General features: G+C 34.3%; 1 protein-coding gene across 2 annotated transcripts in view; it reads right to left on the reverse strand.

Annotated features, from left to right (window-relative positions):
- The window catches only part of LOC123537951 (uncharacterized), an 83464-nt gene that overhangs the window by 42603 nt on the left and 21741 nt on the right, over nt 1–19120 (reverse strand). The window lies entirely within an intron of this gene.

Raw genomic sequence — 19120 nt, forward strand, 5'->3', positions numbered from 1 at the left:
GATTGTTATGACATGTTGGTCTAACAATGCGGTTTAGGCCAATAAGATTTAAACCAGGATTGCTATGACATGTTGGTCTTAAAAGGAGGTTGATGCCAATTAGATTTAAACAAGGATTGTTATGACATGTTTGTCTTAGAAGGAGGTTTTGGACAATTAGATTTAAGGAGGATGGGTTAGGCCAATTGAATTTAAACCAGGATTGCTATGACATGTGGTCTTAAAGGAGGTTAGCCAATTAGATTTAACAGATTGTTATTTGGTTTGTGTGTCTATCAGATTAGGGTGGCTGTTTAGGTCAAATAGTTGTTAAAATCAGGATTGTTATGACATGTGGGACTTAGAAGGAGGTTTAGGCCAATAGATTTACACCAGAATTGTTATGATATGTGGGTCTTAAAAGGAGGTTTAGGCCAAAAAGATTTATAAAAGGATTGCTATAACATGTGGGTCTTAGAAGGATTTTAGATATTTTAGTTTTTAAATTGGATTGTTATGACAGGAGGTTTAGGCCAATTAGATTTTAACCAGGATGCATTATGGCATATGTGTCTTAGAAGGAGGTTTAGGCCAATTAGCAACAACAAAACGGTCTTGAATCATATAAATACAATAAATAGCAACATTTAAGTCGGTAGCTTTTAGGGCGTGTATAGTCAAAAACGTTTACGAAAAAGTCAGGATTTGAAGTATCTTCAAGCACAACATTTGACAGACTGAAAAATATAAAAGTTGCTTTCGGGTATTACTGTGACGAAACACGAGAGACATTTCCAGACTACCAGGCAATACAGCTAAAACACCATTTACATTAATGTAATTGCTTCTTGATTAACCCAAGCAACCTGACAGATGATTCTGTTGCTGCAGTGGAAACTTTTCAGTTATTTGCTACTATTGATAAATCTTTGTTTTGTTGACATGTAACAAAAAGTGTTGACAACAAAAACAAGATAACAAAAAATGTACGTTACAAAAGAAATATCATAATATCACCTCATTATGATAATAGGCTAAAACTAAAAAAACATATTAATTTTTCTTTATAACCGTTTCGAATCGAGAAAATGACGAGTCATGTTATGATTAGATACTACAAAATCACAAGTAGCTTTTGTAGAATCAATAAGATTACTTAATATGTGTTATCCTTCCAGCTAACGCGAACGCTAACCCTAACCTTATTTATTTTCATTATGGAAGCTATATATTACCTGTCATCATACGTGTTACATATCAAAATAACGCGCTCGTACTTTACGTCTTAAAGTATAAGTAGTTGCCAATATAAGGGAAAGGCACGTCGTAAAAGACATCGTTTTGTTCATAGATATTTAATGAAAACATGACATGCTAGTTGCGGTGAAATAAAACTAAGTTTTGATCAATAATGTTCGGTTTCTATACAACACGATCCGTATTCAACAACGTTTAAGGTTTGTAAGTTAGACTCCATAATCATATTTATGCTAATTTTCATTTTTCTCTTTTATTATTAGATTATAATAACGTTTACTAGTAATGAAATTTTGCAAGAATATTCATAGGCAGTTCTGCGCTGGAAATTTTCATCAGTAATGTTACGTTATTAAGTTATGACAACTTCAATGTTTGCCATTCTAAAGTTTAAGTGAATACGTCATTTCGGCGTTTTGTTTCTCACAAAATACTGGATAGCCTTTAGCATCACCGAGTTCAAACTATGTAGGCCTATTTCAAACAAATATTTAATGCAAAAGTGTTAAAATAATTGCTTATTTACGGTTTTCCACAATATTTACTTCTTTCAGCTCACCTACATGTACATCAGGAGTATTTAACAAATAATCAAGGTTGAGTGGTTTGTTGTCTGATTTATCACGGTTCAGAGTCCAGAGACGCAGGAATTGAACTACGTGGTTAAATATCTAGGCATCTGAACGATAAACCGTGGTAAATTTGACGGGCATTGATTGTTTTCATTCTTATATGCACACTGAAATTATTTTAACAGAACTTATATTTGTATTATTTTATCCGCGAGGTAATGAACTGGACTTAAAGTGGCAATTTGACGTCATAATTGACGTCCTTTTGCTCTTTTACCGGTCCGGGCGTCAACCGTGGTTTGGCAGAATATACAAAGCTTGACATTTTTCTTTATTTAACTGGCAATCAAATCGAGCCGTTTACCTTGACTTGCAATGGTGTTTTCGGCTCAGGCGGATTTCAACAGGTCTGGATGCACCGAATGTGATCCAGTCTGGCAAAATCCACAACGTATATAAGCATAAATTTTAGACAGTTTTAATAAGACTGAAAACACGTTTGAAACGGTAAACTTTCTGATGCATGGAACGTCGAGACGCCGTCATAACGACATTTTTGACGTAATATTTGACGTCATAACTAAAGCCCATAGACTCAAAATAAAATGACTATGACTAATGATACAGTAATGCGGCCTTGAACTGAACATAAAAAAATGACATCTTTTTGCCAAGTTACTCACTCTAGTAGTATTTTTTGGCAGTGGTGAAAAATTTGTTGATGTTCTTCCCAGTGTATTCTTTTTGTATCAGAATTTAAAAATACTAAGTTGACTATAAACATTACAAATGCTTAGGTATGAAGTTTGTAAGGAAAATGTCAGCTTACCGTTTGAATGCAATGTATGTACACTTCCGCATCTACAACACATGCCGGGTAAATATTTTTTCCAATTGTAAAAGAGGCAAACAAAGTCAGAAAACAAACTGCTTTTCTTTCTAACATTTGCGATACGATAGTCATGTTTATTTTTTTCATTGAAATTGACGCAACGAATTTGTTACAACCATTTGAATCCTTCAGAATTGTATTTTAAACATAGATTCTCATCCGTATATGGTAATAATTAAAATGTGTTCAAAAACTGCTTTACGTATTTCAAACGTACACTTGAATCTCATATATAGTAGAAAGAATGATAATGATAATTTCCATCCTACGTAATGACGCTCGGCCATTCCCGTGCAATCACGTATCCTATATAATAAGTTACAAAACGGACAATGCCGATTACGATTACATATCCACTATCTTAATAACACGTTACTTTTAAGTAAAATTTAATGTTATATTTTTTTAACAAAACTTTCGACACAAGTCCTTTATTTGCTCCATACCACGCATAATATTTTTAAATCAATTTGGTAATCCATAATTCAACACTTATTATCTAGCTATTTCCATCATTTTCGAATAATTGCTTTGCTGTGATATGTCACATTATCTACAATGAATATTATTCCTTCCAGCTCTCTTTACTGTACAAGATTTTAGTTGTTAGAAATACAATGAATGCAATCTCTATGAATCTTTATACGTGCCTATAAGCAGAATTTACTAAATTTTAAATGAAAACAGCTGTCGGTTGCTTAAGAACTTCTGCACGCACTAACATAAATGAATACTGTCGGCTATCACTATCGCTTGTAAACTTTTCCGATAAAATATGTAATCATTTGCAAAACTCTTGCGCATATGTCATATCAACAACCATACATTTCTTAAAAGTTGTACTGAATGGATTGCCTGTAAATAGTCAAAGGTATTAGCCCTATGTCCTTCGAACATTTGGCAATAGTTTTAACTGTTCACCTGCAAGTCAGCAAGTGTATACAATATAGCTGTGTATTTTGGGTATAGTTTGGGTATATTTAAGGACTGACATTAAAGATCATGCCTGCCTTTATTGTTCTGTTCTATTAAAAGAAAGATAATATGTACCAAAGAAACGCTATCTTTAGTCAACATAATCATAATTGAACTTCTTAGCTAGTTTTATTTCTGACAAAAACATCCACAATATGTCCGAACAAATAATCTTGGAATGTCTATATACATAGTATTAGATGGACCGCCTGCAATAAAGTTCGATGAAACACGCAGACATTTCCTGGTTACCGCACGAGAACACAAGAAAAAAGCTTTCACATTAATGTAATTGCTTCCGGATTAATCAAAGCGGTGTGGTGGGTCTTCTTTGACTGGCAACTTACTAGTTATTGTTACTATTGATCCCTCATGCAACACAATTAATTCGGATTCGTCGACAACAAAAACAAATGATTTCGTTGCATAAACTTTAAACTTCATTTTAATGCAGAAGTCAATATAATTCGAGTATAATTTTCTAGATGTTTTATTTTGATCTGATTATTAAGAGGCATGTTTTTCATTAAAACTACATTTCTTATCTCTGTCTTGTGCTAACAAGAATTTGTCAATACTTGAAACAGTGGTACCTCTTCACCATAACAAACATTAAATTACAAAGATTAGTGCTAACGTACGTAGTTAGGTATGTATACCAATTTTTAGAGGACGCTATACAGATAAACGCACAGACATATAAATACAAGTGTACAGTATTCCACAATCAAAACTTACTCAAGACTTCATCTCAGTGTTGTTATATTTTCTGGTCCTTCGGGATCATTGATTTCAAGTCATTTAGATTTGAAGATTGAATACTGCTTAAGCCGGTGCTAGGGGGCGTGGGCAGTGTTGCATTTTCCATTACTGCTCATGAACAGACTCAATCAAACCGTGTCTGCAATTTTTACTGTTTGCCATGTTTTCGGTGCTTCCGAGGGATCTACTTTCCAGATTTTATATTCTTAAGGATGTACGAGCGTTTTTTCATTATATCCGCTATTTTGAAAAATGTTCCTTCGAATATTGCTTTCTAACAAAAGTTTTGCCAAACATTAATGCTAAATGATTAAAATATGGCTTATATTGTACCATTTAACCAAATAGATTCCACTTTTTGCGAAAAAACAATCCACCCTTATTTCTTGCCTAAATTTGACGTAAGATTTACAGTGGGGTAGAGGTAGGTAATTTCAAATATCTATTAAAGAAGACCAGGTTTGGTTTTGATATTTTCCTGACTGATACATAAAACACCTTATGTTACCTAGAAAATATAAATTAAAACAAAATGAACAAAATATATCAAAATTCACCAGTTTTTAACAGTTTTTTTTTCTTAATAAATCTCTCAGATGCACGGTGACCCCAATTTTTTCTTTTCATTTTGAAGCATTTTGGTATATCGTTAAAGCTGAAAATATTTTGAAAATCTTAACGTCAGATTTTATTTTGTAGATCTAAATATGTTTGTACTATTGAAAATAAAGTGGGTAGGGTAATTATGGCAACATGTAAAAATGAAAGAGATTTTGTAGTGGCATTATGCTTATATATAATACTGGCATCATCTTATTTTCATATTAACCTGTAAGACCTTAACTCCCTGTATCATTAAGTGGGATATCATATGTTTGATAAAGTACCACCATTTTTTCAGTCTTACAAAATTTCAGAAATGCTTAAACAGAGGGTGAAGAAAATTGAAATTAAAACGAGTTCGGTGATCTTGTTTGTTGTTTGTGTTGGAAAGTAATGTTCTTCAAGCTCACAGAGTATGAAAAAAGTCTTAACATTAGAAAAATTCGTTCCTGCATCTTTAAGAATGTCTATTTGATTACAAATTTGTGAACAAAAACACGTAACCTTCTGATTTTCATTTTTAAAGGACAAAATGCCCGGTAAGTAAATATATTCTGACACCTGTTGACACTTTTCCCTCCTATCTTCGTACAAATGGACAGGCATTACTTCAGCGAAAAATACGAATAACGCATAAGTTAGTTAAACATATAAGTACAGGCCTCTAGAATATTTGTTTGCAGAAGATGAAATATTTCAGACAAATTTGACATTAACTGTATAAAATATGTTTAAAGAGAAAGGAATCCCTGTCTTGCTAGAAACATGCCAATATCTAATTGAGATATTGTTGCATGAAAAGACTCTAAACCTACGGTAGGAATGCGGTACATTACAACAGTTGCATACGCCAGCAGCTCCGAACAGGTAACGTCTGTAACCACAACCAGAAAATTAGATTTTTGTCTTTCCAAATTGTTCGTTACTTAGATGACTGTGTTCTTTTTTGTAGTTGATAACGTTTATTAGTCAAGTATGTTTCACATTACCAATATTATGAAACATATGTATATAAAATCACTATTTCTGATATTCATTTCCTGATTAAAGCGTTTGCAATCTATATGCATCAAAATTGATTTTTACTTCTAATATATATATATATATATATATATATATATATATATATATATATCGAACAAAAAAGAACCAAAAAAAGAACCCGGAACGGTTTCACGAAGAACCAAAAAAGAACCCGGAACGGTTTCACGATATACCTATGTATAGCTAATCATTCTACAAACACTCACTTCCATGTGAAACATTGGTCAGTTAATAAATATTTAAGATCATACTATTTCAGCTTCTTTCTTAAAGGCAATGAGGTTTCTGGATATATTCCTTTCATCAATTTTGTATTTCAATCTATCTTGCAATACATTGAAGATGCTTTTTTGGATTAAGCTATGGTACTGCACGTGGCGAATAAAAGATATCAGAAACATAATAGTTAAGGTAGCACCAATGTTATAAATTGTTTCCGAAACAAATCCAAGGAAACATTGCTCAAAAGCTTTCTCTTATTAATACTTTTTTCACATTTTATTATCATGTACATTAATTTTAAACAAGAAAAAATGTAAAGGTAGATTTCCCGGAAGCACAGAACACCCAAACCACAGCCATAGAGCCTTGCATCGCAAAGTAGGCCCACAACAAAAATATGCTGTAACGGAATAAATATGTATACGGGTTGCTTCAAATTTCCAACAAGTACATTTTAATTATACATCATTGTTTTTCCAAATTTATCCAATTAATAAACGTCATGCAATTGCAAAACTTTTTCTATGACATAATGGTAAAAATATCTACAATAAATTGAAAAACATATTCAACTATATTTGAAATGTATCAGCCGTTGTCTTTGTACTGTAAGGATTGTATTCTCGGTATTAAACGTTACATTTTATATAAATACGGAATGCCATTACTGCAATGTTACTCAAGGGACATTTCCAGACTTCCGGACAAGACATCATGCCCATTAACGTGATCCTGTCTTGATTACTACAAGCAGCCATATAGACTGGGGATTCTGTTTTTATTGGCAACTTATCAGTTATTTGCTTCTATAGAACCAACTAGTTTTACTTTACTGAACTGACATCGGAAACTTCAACGCACTTTGAACAAGCAAACGAATATGTATCTTTGTTTTATGTCATTAAGTTATTAGAGATAAGACATTGGTTTAGTTTTTGATTCGGCTAAACGCTTTCAAGCGTTTGACGAGTCCTTGCTATCGCCCGATTTCTCATTCTTATTAAATGGCCTCACAACACAGCGAAGTGATGTAGTTCCATTAGATTGTCTCTAATTTCAAAGAGTTCATTGATCGAATGAAGTTCAGTTATGTCAATCCTATTTGCTATGACCAATATACGATGTAATCTGTCAAATTTATGACTTGAAATTGTGCAATACTCGAATAAAATCACATATTTTCTTCCGCGGTAACTCATTAAGCATAAACACGCATAACGATTCTGCGGGATTTGGTAATACATTTGCACATATGATTATGGTGACGAATTTTATGCCCTTTTGTCACAAAATAGCAAATATAATGTTCACAAATTCAAATAAAAACTGCATATTACCTTATTAGCCAAATTATCCATTTGTTACCATGTCCGTTCTAAAAAATAATCTTTAAAATCATTGCGCAAATTACAAATTTATCGCGCTGTGCATTTTATGAATTGCGCAGGCTTACCAAGCTTGCGTAACATCCAGCGAAAGACAAAATATAGTTCCAGAACATACTGTTAGTACTTTATTGAGTCGGGTACCCCTGAAAGCATTGGAATGTCTCTTAACAAAGAGTTTACAACATCGATGAAATTAAATTAGGATAGCTTCATTTTAAAAGACCCGAATAAGATATGTGCAGTACGTTAATTCTTCCGCGAGACTTCGCGGATGAATCCTAACTACATTCTGGACACTTTTCGGCGAACACGCGTGACCTGTTTATAACAACGCTTCTACGACTTTGCGTGGGTTGAATTTTGCAGTCAGTAAGCGGATAAATTATCGGAAGAAGAAGCTCTTACTGGTTTGTTTAATTACTACTGCTATTAAAAATGATTTTATTTCTTATTTTTCGAAAAATAAACAAATCGGCGAAACATTAAATTGTATTTTCTTGTAGTTTTTGAAATCGAAAGTAGATCGTCTGTGTTTGGCTGCTTTGACGAAACAAAACAACTTTTTTATGAAAAGATTTAAATAAGAGGTAATTTAACCGTAAACTTCAATGTCAGGTACTGCCAGTTGCTGCTAAATGTCTTCGTATCATCAAAATTTGTAAAAAAATATTGCTGAAACTGGAGATTTAGAAACGTGTAATCGTATCCGGATATAATATTCTGGGTAAATATCGAGCTGTGTTATGAAATTTTAACATTCAAGTAACAGACATGATAGATATTATTGTAACAGAAATGATTCTAGAATTTATTTTTATAACACCTACATAGAATCTATATCTGACTCTTATTCTAGTCCTGAGGCATAAGCTGAAAGTAAAAAGATAAAGTGACAGTCATTCATACTTTGGATATTGTAATACTAAAAAGAATCTAGGTAATATTAGAAATTGAAACATAAAATTTTCCGTTAGAAATCGCACCAAAGGCTGTATCAAGGGTATACATATTCAAATATTTCTTGTGGTGATACCCCAAACCCTACTTGCAGGAGGGGGTATCCTCCCACACCCTTCCCCCATATTTCCACTTTAAAGTTTGATACATTTGCCCTTTTACCACCTGCGACAATGCCCATTTCAAAATCTGACTGCAATTTAAAGCGGGAGGAAACACCCCTCCCCACACCCATCCTGCTACCGACCACGTAAAAATGGCTCAAACATTTTTTCAGCCCAGTCTAAGCCTGTCTGTCTATATGAATCAAAATGGATAATTGAAAGTGCATGGACTTCGGGATTACAGACATGATTTTGAAGGGGTTGACAGGTCTGAAATAGAATAAATGATGGTTTTAACTAAAAAAGAACTGCATTTATTAATATCGGTTACACTATATATTGACACTCAGCAACATTTACATACAATTGTCTCTAAACGCAAAAGTAAGTATACTTTAAATTGACATCACTTACAATATGATTGAACAATACCTAATATATGACACGGTTATCGCCAGGCCCATTTTCTGTAAAATATCTGAACAGTTCTTTCATCCATTCGTTACAAATTGTATGTGGCAATCCGCGTTGTAAAATTTTAATATATAAATTGTCATATTCAAATTTTATCATGTGCGAATATATACCAGCCGATAATTGCCTCTTTTGGCAATGCCGGATGCAAATGTTTACTGGAAAAATATATATAGTCATGGGCAGTATCTTAGTGTCAGCTGTCAAATTGTAGTTTGTACTTTCAACATTTTTATTTCTGCGAACCACTCTTCAATTTTAGAGAAATATATTGGGTTTAAATACTTGTATAATGTCAATCAAAGTTTTACTAGGCCTCGACTGAATGTTCATTTCATTTATTGTAACAAAATCTCTGTTTAGTTGGGGGGAAAAACTAAAAACAAACTGAAACTGGTAGACTATACTACCAGTACATCAATCATTAGCCGACTCTCAGGCCCTTCAGGCCTTTGATTATGTTTTTGTCGTAGTAAGTAGATTATATAGCAATTATGAAGTTTGTGTTAGTCAAATACATTTTATTATCATTTTTCCTTCCTTCTCAAGGAACACTTAGAATTTCTAAGTGACACTTGACTGAGCAACTGATCGCGAAAACTGTTGTAATTACAAGCTGGCCAATCAAACATCTTGACCTTAGAAATAACCTCTGACGTAAAAAGTTTCTTTCCGAATTGAGACGACTCTGGCTGAACGCGCTCCGCGGATTACATATTATTAAACCCTAGGTTGGAAAAGTGGCGTTGTTGAACATGCCAAACATCTTATTTGTCTAAAAAGTTAACATACGTCGTTTTCCTTCGAATGCATGGTCAATATGTGATAGCAAACCCCATTGCGACTCTCACTTTTGCGCAACAAATTCACGTATCGAATGCCCAGATATCACAGTCGAGATTTAGGACAGATACTACTATATTACAGCCATGAATTACTTGATCAATGGCCACTAAGTTTGCTGTGTGCGAGGACGTGGACTGTTAACGCATCAAATCACTACATTAGGATGTTAAACAGAAAAATATAAAGCGAATATATGTCAATAAGGTAGTGGCAAGGGTTCCAGTAACCGGATAACTAGAAAACTGCCTCAATAACTCAGTGGTTTTAACTTTTCAAACAGATAGTTAAGTACCTGTCCATTGCACAACTTGATATTTGGTATGTAGCATAGCCTAGATGTCCTCTACCAGGTTTGTTCAAATTATGCCCCTTGGGAAAAAAGAGGCCCTGCCCGGGGGTCCCAAGTTTTATAAAGACTTGTTTAGGAAAAAAACCAGTCCTATGCCTTTGATATTTGGTATGTAACATTGCCTAGTGGTCCCCTACCAAGATTGTAATTATGCATCTGGGGTGAAAAGTGGATGCGTCCAGGGGTCACAAGTTTTAAATATACATATATAGGAAAAAAAACTTAAACAATCTTCTTGTATGAAACTGCAAGGCCTAGGTCTTTGATATTTGGTATGTAGCATTGCCTAGTGGTTCTCTAACAAGATTGTCAAATTATGCCCCTTGAGTGAAAAGTGTCCGAGGTCACTAGTTTTACATAGAGCAAAAAGCCACAATAACTCGGCAATGCCTGGGCCTAAGACTCTCTAACTTGGAGGTTGAACCTGAAGAGCCTGGTAACGGGCAGACTGATATCTGTTTAAGTTGTATGCATCATCCAATATTTCCAATTCCAATTATCAATACAAACAAAATGTGATAGTTGAATTATTATGAAGAAAAATAACCCTTCCGATTTTGGCAGTAAGATAATTTACACAATTCGCAGACCACACATAAGATGTGTTTACTTGTTTCAGCGTTATTGCTTCTATACAGTGGTGCAATAAATATTTAATTTGGAATGTAGAAAAAGTTTTATTGGACTCAGCTGTGCAAGTAATGCATTGTTCATTATGTGAAAATATTTAGAATTTTTAGTTAATGCGGTTGTATTATTTACTCTAAACACAAAGCCACAACTGGTACAGTAACCTCTTCGGAACACTTTCAGATTTCGGTATGAAACAATATTTGGAGATGTTTCGTTACATATCCAATGAATCTTAGACTGGCCACTAACCAGTTATTGTTACAATTGATGCTTCATGTCACACAATTAATTCGGATGAGTCGTCAACTTGCAGATTTCGTTGATTAAGTTAAATTTTCATTCATGTTACTATTTGAAGTTAATAGAATCCGATTAAAAATTTCTTGATTTTTTCTTTTTTTCTTTTTTTGGGTTGATTATTAAGAGACAGGTTTTTCATTAGATTTGAAAGAAAAGCTACATTTCTTATGTCTTGTGTTAACAGGAATTTGCCAATATACTTGAAACAGTGGTAACTCTTCACCATAACAAACATTAGATTACAAAGATTAGTGCTAACGGAAGAATTTAGTTATATATACCAATACTTAAAGACTGCTATACAGACAAATGTGCACAAAGACACAAATACAATATTCCAAAATCAAAACTTACTCAAAATAGTTTCTTAAGAATCTTTGTTTGTTTACTAAATCCAATTATTTGTTAACAACAAGACAGGTCACTAATGGCGACAAATGCCCGCAGCGCCTTGACCTTTGACATAGCGACCCCAAAGTCAATACGTTCGTGTAATCAATAAGTACTATCAGCATGTGATGTTTGAAGGTCCTGGGTGCAGTGGTTCGCGAGTAAAAAGCCTTCATGAAAAAAGTTAACATTGGCTCCTGTGACCTTGACCTTTGACCTGGTGACCCCAAAGTCAGTAGTGTCGTGTTCTCAATAAGTTCTATCAGCACGTGAAGTTTGAAGGTCCTGGGTGCAGTGGTTCGCGAGTAAAGTGCCTTCATGCAAAAAGTTATTTTTGGCCCCTGTGACATTGACCTTTAACCTGGTGATCCCAAAGTCAGTAGGGGTCATTTACTTAATAAGTACTATCAGCATGTGAAGTTTGAAGGTCCTGGAGGCAGTGGTCCACCAGTAAAGTGCCTTCATGCTAAAAGTTAACATTGGCCCCTGTGACTTTGACCTTTGACCAGGTGACCCCAAAGTTAGAAGGGGTTGTGTACTCAATAAGTACTATCAGCAGGTGAAGTTTGAAGGTCCTTGGTGCAGTGGTTCGCGAGTAAAGTGCCTTCATGCAAAAAGTTAACGTTGTGACGAACGAACGAACTAACTAATGAACGAACGGATGGACAGTTGAAAACTAATATGCCTTCCTTCGGGGGCATAAAAATACGATTTTTATTTTCAAAGGACAAAATGTCTTGTAAGTAAATATATTTTGACACCAGTTGACACGTCTCCCTCCCACCTTCGTACAACATGAAGACAGGCATTACTCCAGCGGAAAACACGGATAACGCATTAGTTAGTTACCCAATAAATATAAAAGTAAAGGTATCTAGAATATGTCTGCTTGCAGATGATGAAATATTCCAGACAAATTTGACATTAACGTATAGACTATGTTTAAAGAGAAAGAAATCTCTGTCTTGCAGGGACATGAGATAGAGTTGCATGAACAATACTCTAAAAGTACGGTTTAAATGTAGTACATTACAACAGTTGCATCCGCGGGCAGTTCCGAACAGTTAAGGTCTGTAACCACAGCCGGAAAATTAGACTGTTGTCTTTCCAAATTGTTCATTACGGTTTGTAAGACTGTAGTCTTTTTCTGTATGTGATAACGTTTGTTAGTCAAATATGTTTCACATTACAAATTTTATGAAAACTATGTATATACTGTTGCTATTTCTGATATTCATTTCCTGTAATGCGTTTGCAAACTACATAAAATTGACTTTTCGTCTAAAAATATGTATACTAAATAGCTGATAATTATTGATCACTTAATAAATATTTAAGATCATAATATTTCAGCTTCAGCCTAGTAAAACAAACTTCATATCAGTATCCTTCTAGTTTCAAGAAGTATATTTGCATTTTTATCATTTCATCGTCGATGTTGTGTTCTTTTCAAGCATAATGCTTAATAGTTTTGAATCGAATACAGTGTTATTTCAAAGAAATGCTAACCTACAGTGTGTCGGACTATACAAAATGAAGTTTACTGCCTCCGGTTATCCTAATTAAACATGCTATTAGTGTGTGTCTTAAAATAAATTGGTTTCCGAAGTATACAGAATGTTATATTGTAATTCTTACGGCTGCTAGTATCTGACATGAAGTAACAGGAAAGAGTTGTCTATTGCCTGTGAACAGTAACAAACACTAAAACTAGTAAATATTGTCGCTTTTATCTGCTTTTGACAGTCTGCATTTCTTTAACGATATTTGTCTTTTGCAAACCTTGACTGACTGATTTAAGTTTAATTACGGTCCATCCGCCCTTTCAGGCACAAGGAAGCATATAAATTGTGTCTGAAAGGGCGGATGGACCATAATTTAAACTTAAATCAGTCAGTCAAGGTTTTGCAAACCTTTGTACAGTTTGACGTTTTATATCTCAACATCTAGATATTCATATCATTTATGAATTAATCAAATTTCTTCCCTGTCGGGGAAACATTCACTCATGAATGATGAAAAAGCAATATATAACCCAATGAGAAAATGATACCGAACTGTGAGACACAATTCTCAACAATGTATTTTTTAAACATTTGAAATGCATTCTCTTCGAAAAACTGTGATATTTTAATGATTGTTTTATATGCAACAATTTTCATATTTGGATTTCAATAACAATACAGCTTTAAGTACAATCAATATAATTTCATTCAGAAACAATATATCGTATATCTAATCTAAGGAAAGTCAGACGACAATATTCACATGGCAATATTTACATTCGCCCTATTCTTTTCCATTGAAATTTATGACGTTCATTTCGTAAGAACAGCAAAAAGAAAGACGCGAAAATTAAGTCATCGCTGCTTTGTGATAACTGAACGCGTATAGTCAGGGAGTGTGTGTGTGTGTGTGTGTGTGTGTGTGTGTGTGTGTGTGTGTGTGTTCGGGTTTAACCTCTTTTTCAACAATTTTTCAGTCATAATAGTCAGGGAGAACGTTCCTTAGATGGCGTCGCAGTTGTTCTGTCTGGTGAACATAATGGCCGGGAAGCTGATTTTAATATTAAATGCCACAAAATATGTGCAATTTATAATATTATCTTGTTTACAAATGGAAAGGAAATATAATGTAAATGTAAGAAATGAAACTATTTTTTCGGTGTTCATGCGAAATGAACGACAGAATAGGATCGGCAAATTAAACAAGAATCGCTAGCGTGATTCATGGATTTGCCGATCCTATTTTGTCGTTCATTTCGCATGAACACCGAAAAAAATCATCATTTCATTTCTTAATTATATGTTACATTAATCTCAGTATACTGTCGATCAACATCTTTTTATTAATTGATTACAGGTTTTCAGTGAAAAACGTGATATGTAACAGCGAGTTATATCTGGTAAAATGTCATTGTCTTCCTTAAATAGACAAAACTCTGGCTATGGTTTGCAGATGACACTCAGGTTCATTTCAAAATTCCACTGTCTCGTTAAATTATTATATACTATTAAGTGTTATATGAGTTTGTACACATGTGTGATAGGTTACTCGTTTAGTGGCTGAAAGCCACCCTAAGTCCATGAACATGTCCATTAAGGGTGTCACAATGTCAGCTTTAAGGATTACCTTAGCAGCATAAAATTGCAAAATGTTACATATGAAACAAATCAGAAATTACTTTGTTTATTTCTATATGAAGTTCTAAGCTTTAGATAGCATTTCATAGTTTTAAAAAAATCTGACCATTTGTACAGGAACTCCCGATAACAAATACTACCCGCTATTAAGACAATTTTTAAACGTAGGTGGTCTCATTAGCAGGGTCATGTAAAACTTAATTATAAGCATCATTCCTATCGATAATTTTATGAAATTTTAATTAGACATGCAACTTGTAGATTCTTCAAACAACAACGTTGTCACTTACATGCAGATATAAACAATTACCATGTTGAATTGTTTATTGAAAGTAATTAATTAATATTCTCAGTAGTGTTCATATATAAAGTCTTTTAGATTCTTCTTATCGGCGTAAGTAGAAAACTATCCACCAACAGTTGCACATTAAAATCAATTAACAGACCCACACTATCGAGATGGTGATGCACTAATCAGTACACGGTAAGCTTAATTGATAACGACTTTAAGATTTCTTAAAGGTAATGAGGTTTCTGACTATATTCCATTCATCGATTTTGTATTCAAATCTATCTTGCAATACAATAAAGATATTCTATTTGATAAAGCTATGGTACTGCACGTGACGAATAAAAGGTATCAGAAACACAGCAGTAAAGGTAGCACCAATGTTATAAATTGTTTCTGAAAAATATATCCAAGGAAACACTGCCGAAAAGCTTTCTCTTATTAATACTTTTTTCATCATTTTATTATCAGGTAATACTATGTTAATTTTATAAAGATAAAAGGTAAAGGTCGATTTCCCGGAAGAGCAGAGCACCCCAAACACAGCCATAGAGACGTGCATAGCATAGTAGGCCCAAACAAAAAGATGCCGTAACGGAAAAAAATATTGTATACGGGTTGTTTCAAATTTCCAACAAGTACATTTTAATTATGTATCATTGTTTTCCAAATTTTCTTCAATTAATAAACGTCATGCAATTGCAAAACTTTTTCTATGACATAATGGTAAAAATATCTACAATAAATTGAAAAACATTTTCAACTATATTTGACAATGTATCAACCGTTATCTTTGTACTGTAAGGATTATATTCTCGGTATTAAAGGTTACATTTTATATAAATACGGAATGCCATTACTGCAATGTTACTCAAGGGACATTTCCAGACTTCCGGACAAGACATCATACCCATTAACATGATCCTGTCTTGATTACTACAAGCAGCCATATAGACTGGGGATTCTGTTTTTATTGGCAACTTATCAGTTATTTGCTTCTATAGAACCCGCTAGTAATACTTAACTGAACTGACATCGGAAACTTCGACGCACTTTGAACAAGCAAACGAATACGTATCTTTGCTTTATGTCATTAAGTTATTAGAGATAAGACATTGGTATAGTTTTTATGTTTCTGTCGTAGTAAGTAAATTATGTTGTGTGTATATATATATACATTTTTTTTAATGTTCGATTATTCATTAGATTAGGGAAGAATTTAATGAATATTTGAATATTTCATATATTGATTTCAAAGGATTTGTCGTAAGTTCTTACGATAGTAACTTTAACGATGTTCAAATGGACTAAAATTAATACGTGAGAATACCATATGCATACGCCAAAACTAGACGGAGACACTGATGATATTTTACTCAAACATCGCTTTTGAAGAATAAGTGTATGCAGAAAATATTCAAATCCACTTTTTTTATTTTCATGTGACAATTTCAAACAAGTTTCGGTTAGTCAAATACATTTTATTATTATTTTTCCTTCTCAAGGAAATTCCAAGTCACAACAGAAATTCCAAGTCACACTTGACTGAGCAACTGATCGCGAAAACTGTTGTAATTACAAGCTGGCCAATCAAACATCTTGACCTTAGAAATAACCTCTGACGTAAAAAGTTTTCTTTCCGCGGACTACATATTATTAGGCCCGAGGATGGAAAAGTGGCGTTGTTGAAACATGCCAAACATCTTATTTGTCACAAAGGTTACCATACATCGTTCCCTTCGAATGTATGGTCAATATGTGAAAATAAACCCCATTGCGACCATCTCTTTTGCGCAACAAATTCACGTATCGAATGCCCAGATGTCACAGTCGAGATTTAGGACAGATACTACTAAATTACAGCCATGAATTACTTGATCAATGGCCACTAAGTTTGTTGTGTGCGAGGACGTAGACTGTTAACGCATCAAATCACTACATTAGGATGTTAAAAAGAAAAAGATAAAGCGAATATATATCAATAAGGTAGTGGCAATGGTACCAGTAACCGGGCAACTTGAAAACCGCCTCAGTAACTCAGTGGTTTTAACTTTTCAAACAATAGTTTTTTTTTTGTTTTTTTTTTTGGGGGGGGGGGGTTGGATTTAACGTCGCACCGACACAAGATAGGTCATATGGCGACTTTCCAGCTTTAATGGTGGAGGAAGACCCCAGGTGCCCCTCCGTGCATTATTTCATCACGAGCGGGCACCTGGGTAGAACCACCGACCTTCCGTAAGCCAGCTGGATGGCAAACAATAGTAAAGTGAACTTGATATTTGGTATGTAGCATTGCCTAGATGTCCTCTACCAGGTTTGTTCAAATTATGCCCCTTAGGAGAAAAGAGGCCCTGCCTGGGGTTCCCAAGTTTTAATAAAGACTTGTTTAGGAAAAAAATTTAAAAATCTTCCTGTCTAAAAATACATGTTCTATGCCTTTGATATTTGGTATGTAACATTGCCTAGTGATCCTCTACCAAGACTGTTCAAATTATGCATCTGGGGTGAAAAGTGGTTGCTCCCAGGGGTCACAAGTTTGAAATAGACATATATATGTAATTTTTTTTTAAAACTCTTCCTGTATGAAACTGCAAGGCCTAGGCCTTTGATATTTGGTACGTAGCATTGCCTAGTGGTCCTCTTACAAGACTGTCAAATTATGCCCCTGGGGTGAAAAGAGCCCGAGATCACTTGTTTTACATATAGCAAAAAGCCATCATAACACGGCAATGCTTGGGCCTAAGACTTTCAAACTTATAGAGTGGTTGGACCAGAAGAGTAGATGACCTCGAAGTCAAAGATCAAAGTCACTATAACCTTTACTACCAAAAAGGCTTATAACTCTGCAATGCTTATGAATAGGACCCTCACACATAGTAGAGATGTTGGTCCTGACCAGCAGATGACCCTGAAGGCAAAGGTCGTGGTCAAGGTTACCATGACCTTTAGTACCAAAATGCTCGATGACTCGACAATGCTTTGGGCTAGGACCTTCAAACTTAGTAGAGAACTTGGTCCTGACCAGTTGATGACCCTGCTGGGAAAGGTCAAGGTCACCGAGACCTTTTACTGTGAAATCATGTTTGTTCGCGCAGTACGAATTTTCGAGTATTTCGCTCTATGAACGATGCGCGAATTTAAGACCGCGCTATTATTTAACCATTTAGCATACAGTTATTCGAATTTATTTCCTGTCAGAAATATATGTATGTTATAGGACCCGTTTATTTCAATATTTTTTCAATACGTCTCAGTTTATCGGCAATCTATTAAAGGTTGTCTTGATAGGACGTTATTTACTTTTACCAAAATGGATTAAGAAATCTAACGATAATTATCTGTTTAACAGCCATGTTGTTTATTTAACAAGGTCATAAAATGGACCGCTTTTATTGACAGGTTGTACATAATAGTGACACATGCGATGCTGGCAATTTTTAAAAAAATATATATTTGCTAAATTTCTATCTTTAATTGAAAATGCGCGAATTAAAGCTCGCGCGAAACTGTTTTTTTACGCGAAAGTGCATGCCAGCGAATTTAAATGATTTCACAGTATACCAAAAGACCTTATAACTATGTATAGCTGTCTAGGAATCTCAAACTTAGTAGGAAGGTTCTTCAAGTGAGTCCGATATTCACTGACCTTTACCATGACCTACTGGCCTTCTTATTGTATTTGAAGCTACAGTAATGGAATTTGAGCCACTTGTACTCTTTTTTGCATAAGAAACAAATTCCAAAAATCTCCTTTGCCCGACCTGGATTTGAACACGGGACCTTGTGTTCTCTAAGAGGACACTCTACAACGTCACCATAAAAACTGATAGGCAAGGGAAGGGAGTAGAAATGCTGTATTATACCTCTACATCGCATGGCCCTCTTGATATCTACAGTACCTTAAAATCAGAGCAGAACTTATTTTGCCTTACAGACATATC

Source organism: Mercenaria mercenaria, chromosome 18 (assembly GCF_021730395.1).
Source record: "Mercenaria mercenaria strain notata chromosome 18, MADL_Memer_1, whole genome shotgun sequence".
NCBI lineage: Eukaryota > Metazoa > Mollusca > Bivalvia > Venerida > Veneridae > Mercenaria > Mercenaria mercenaria.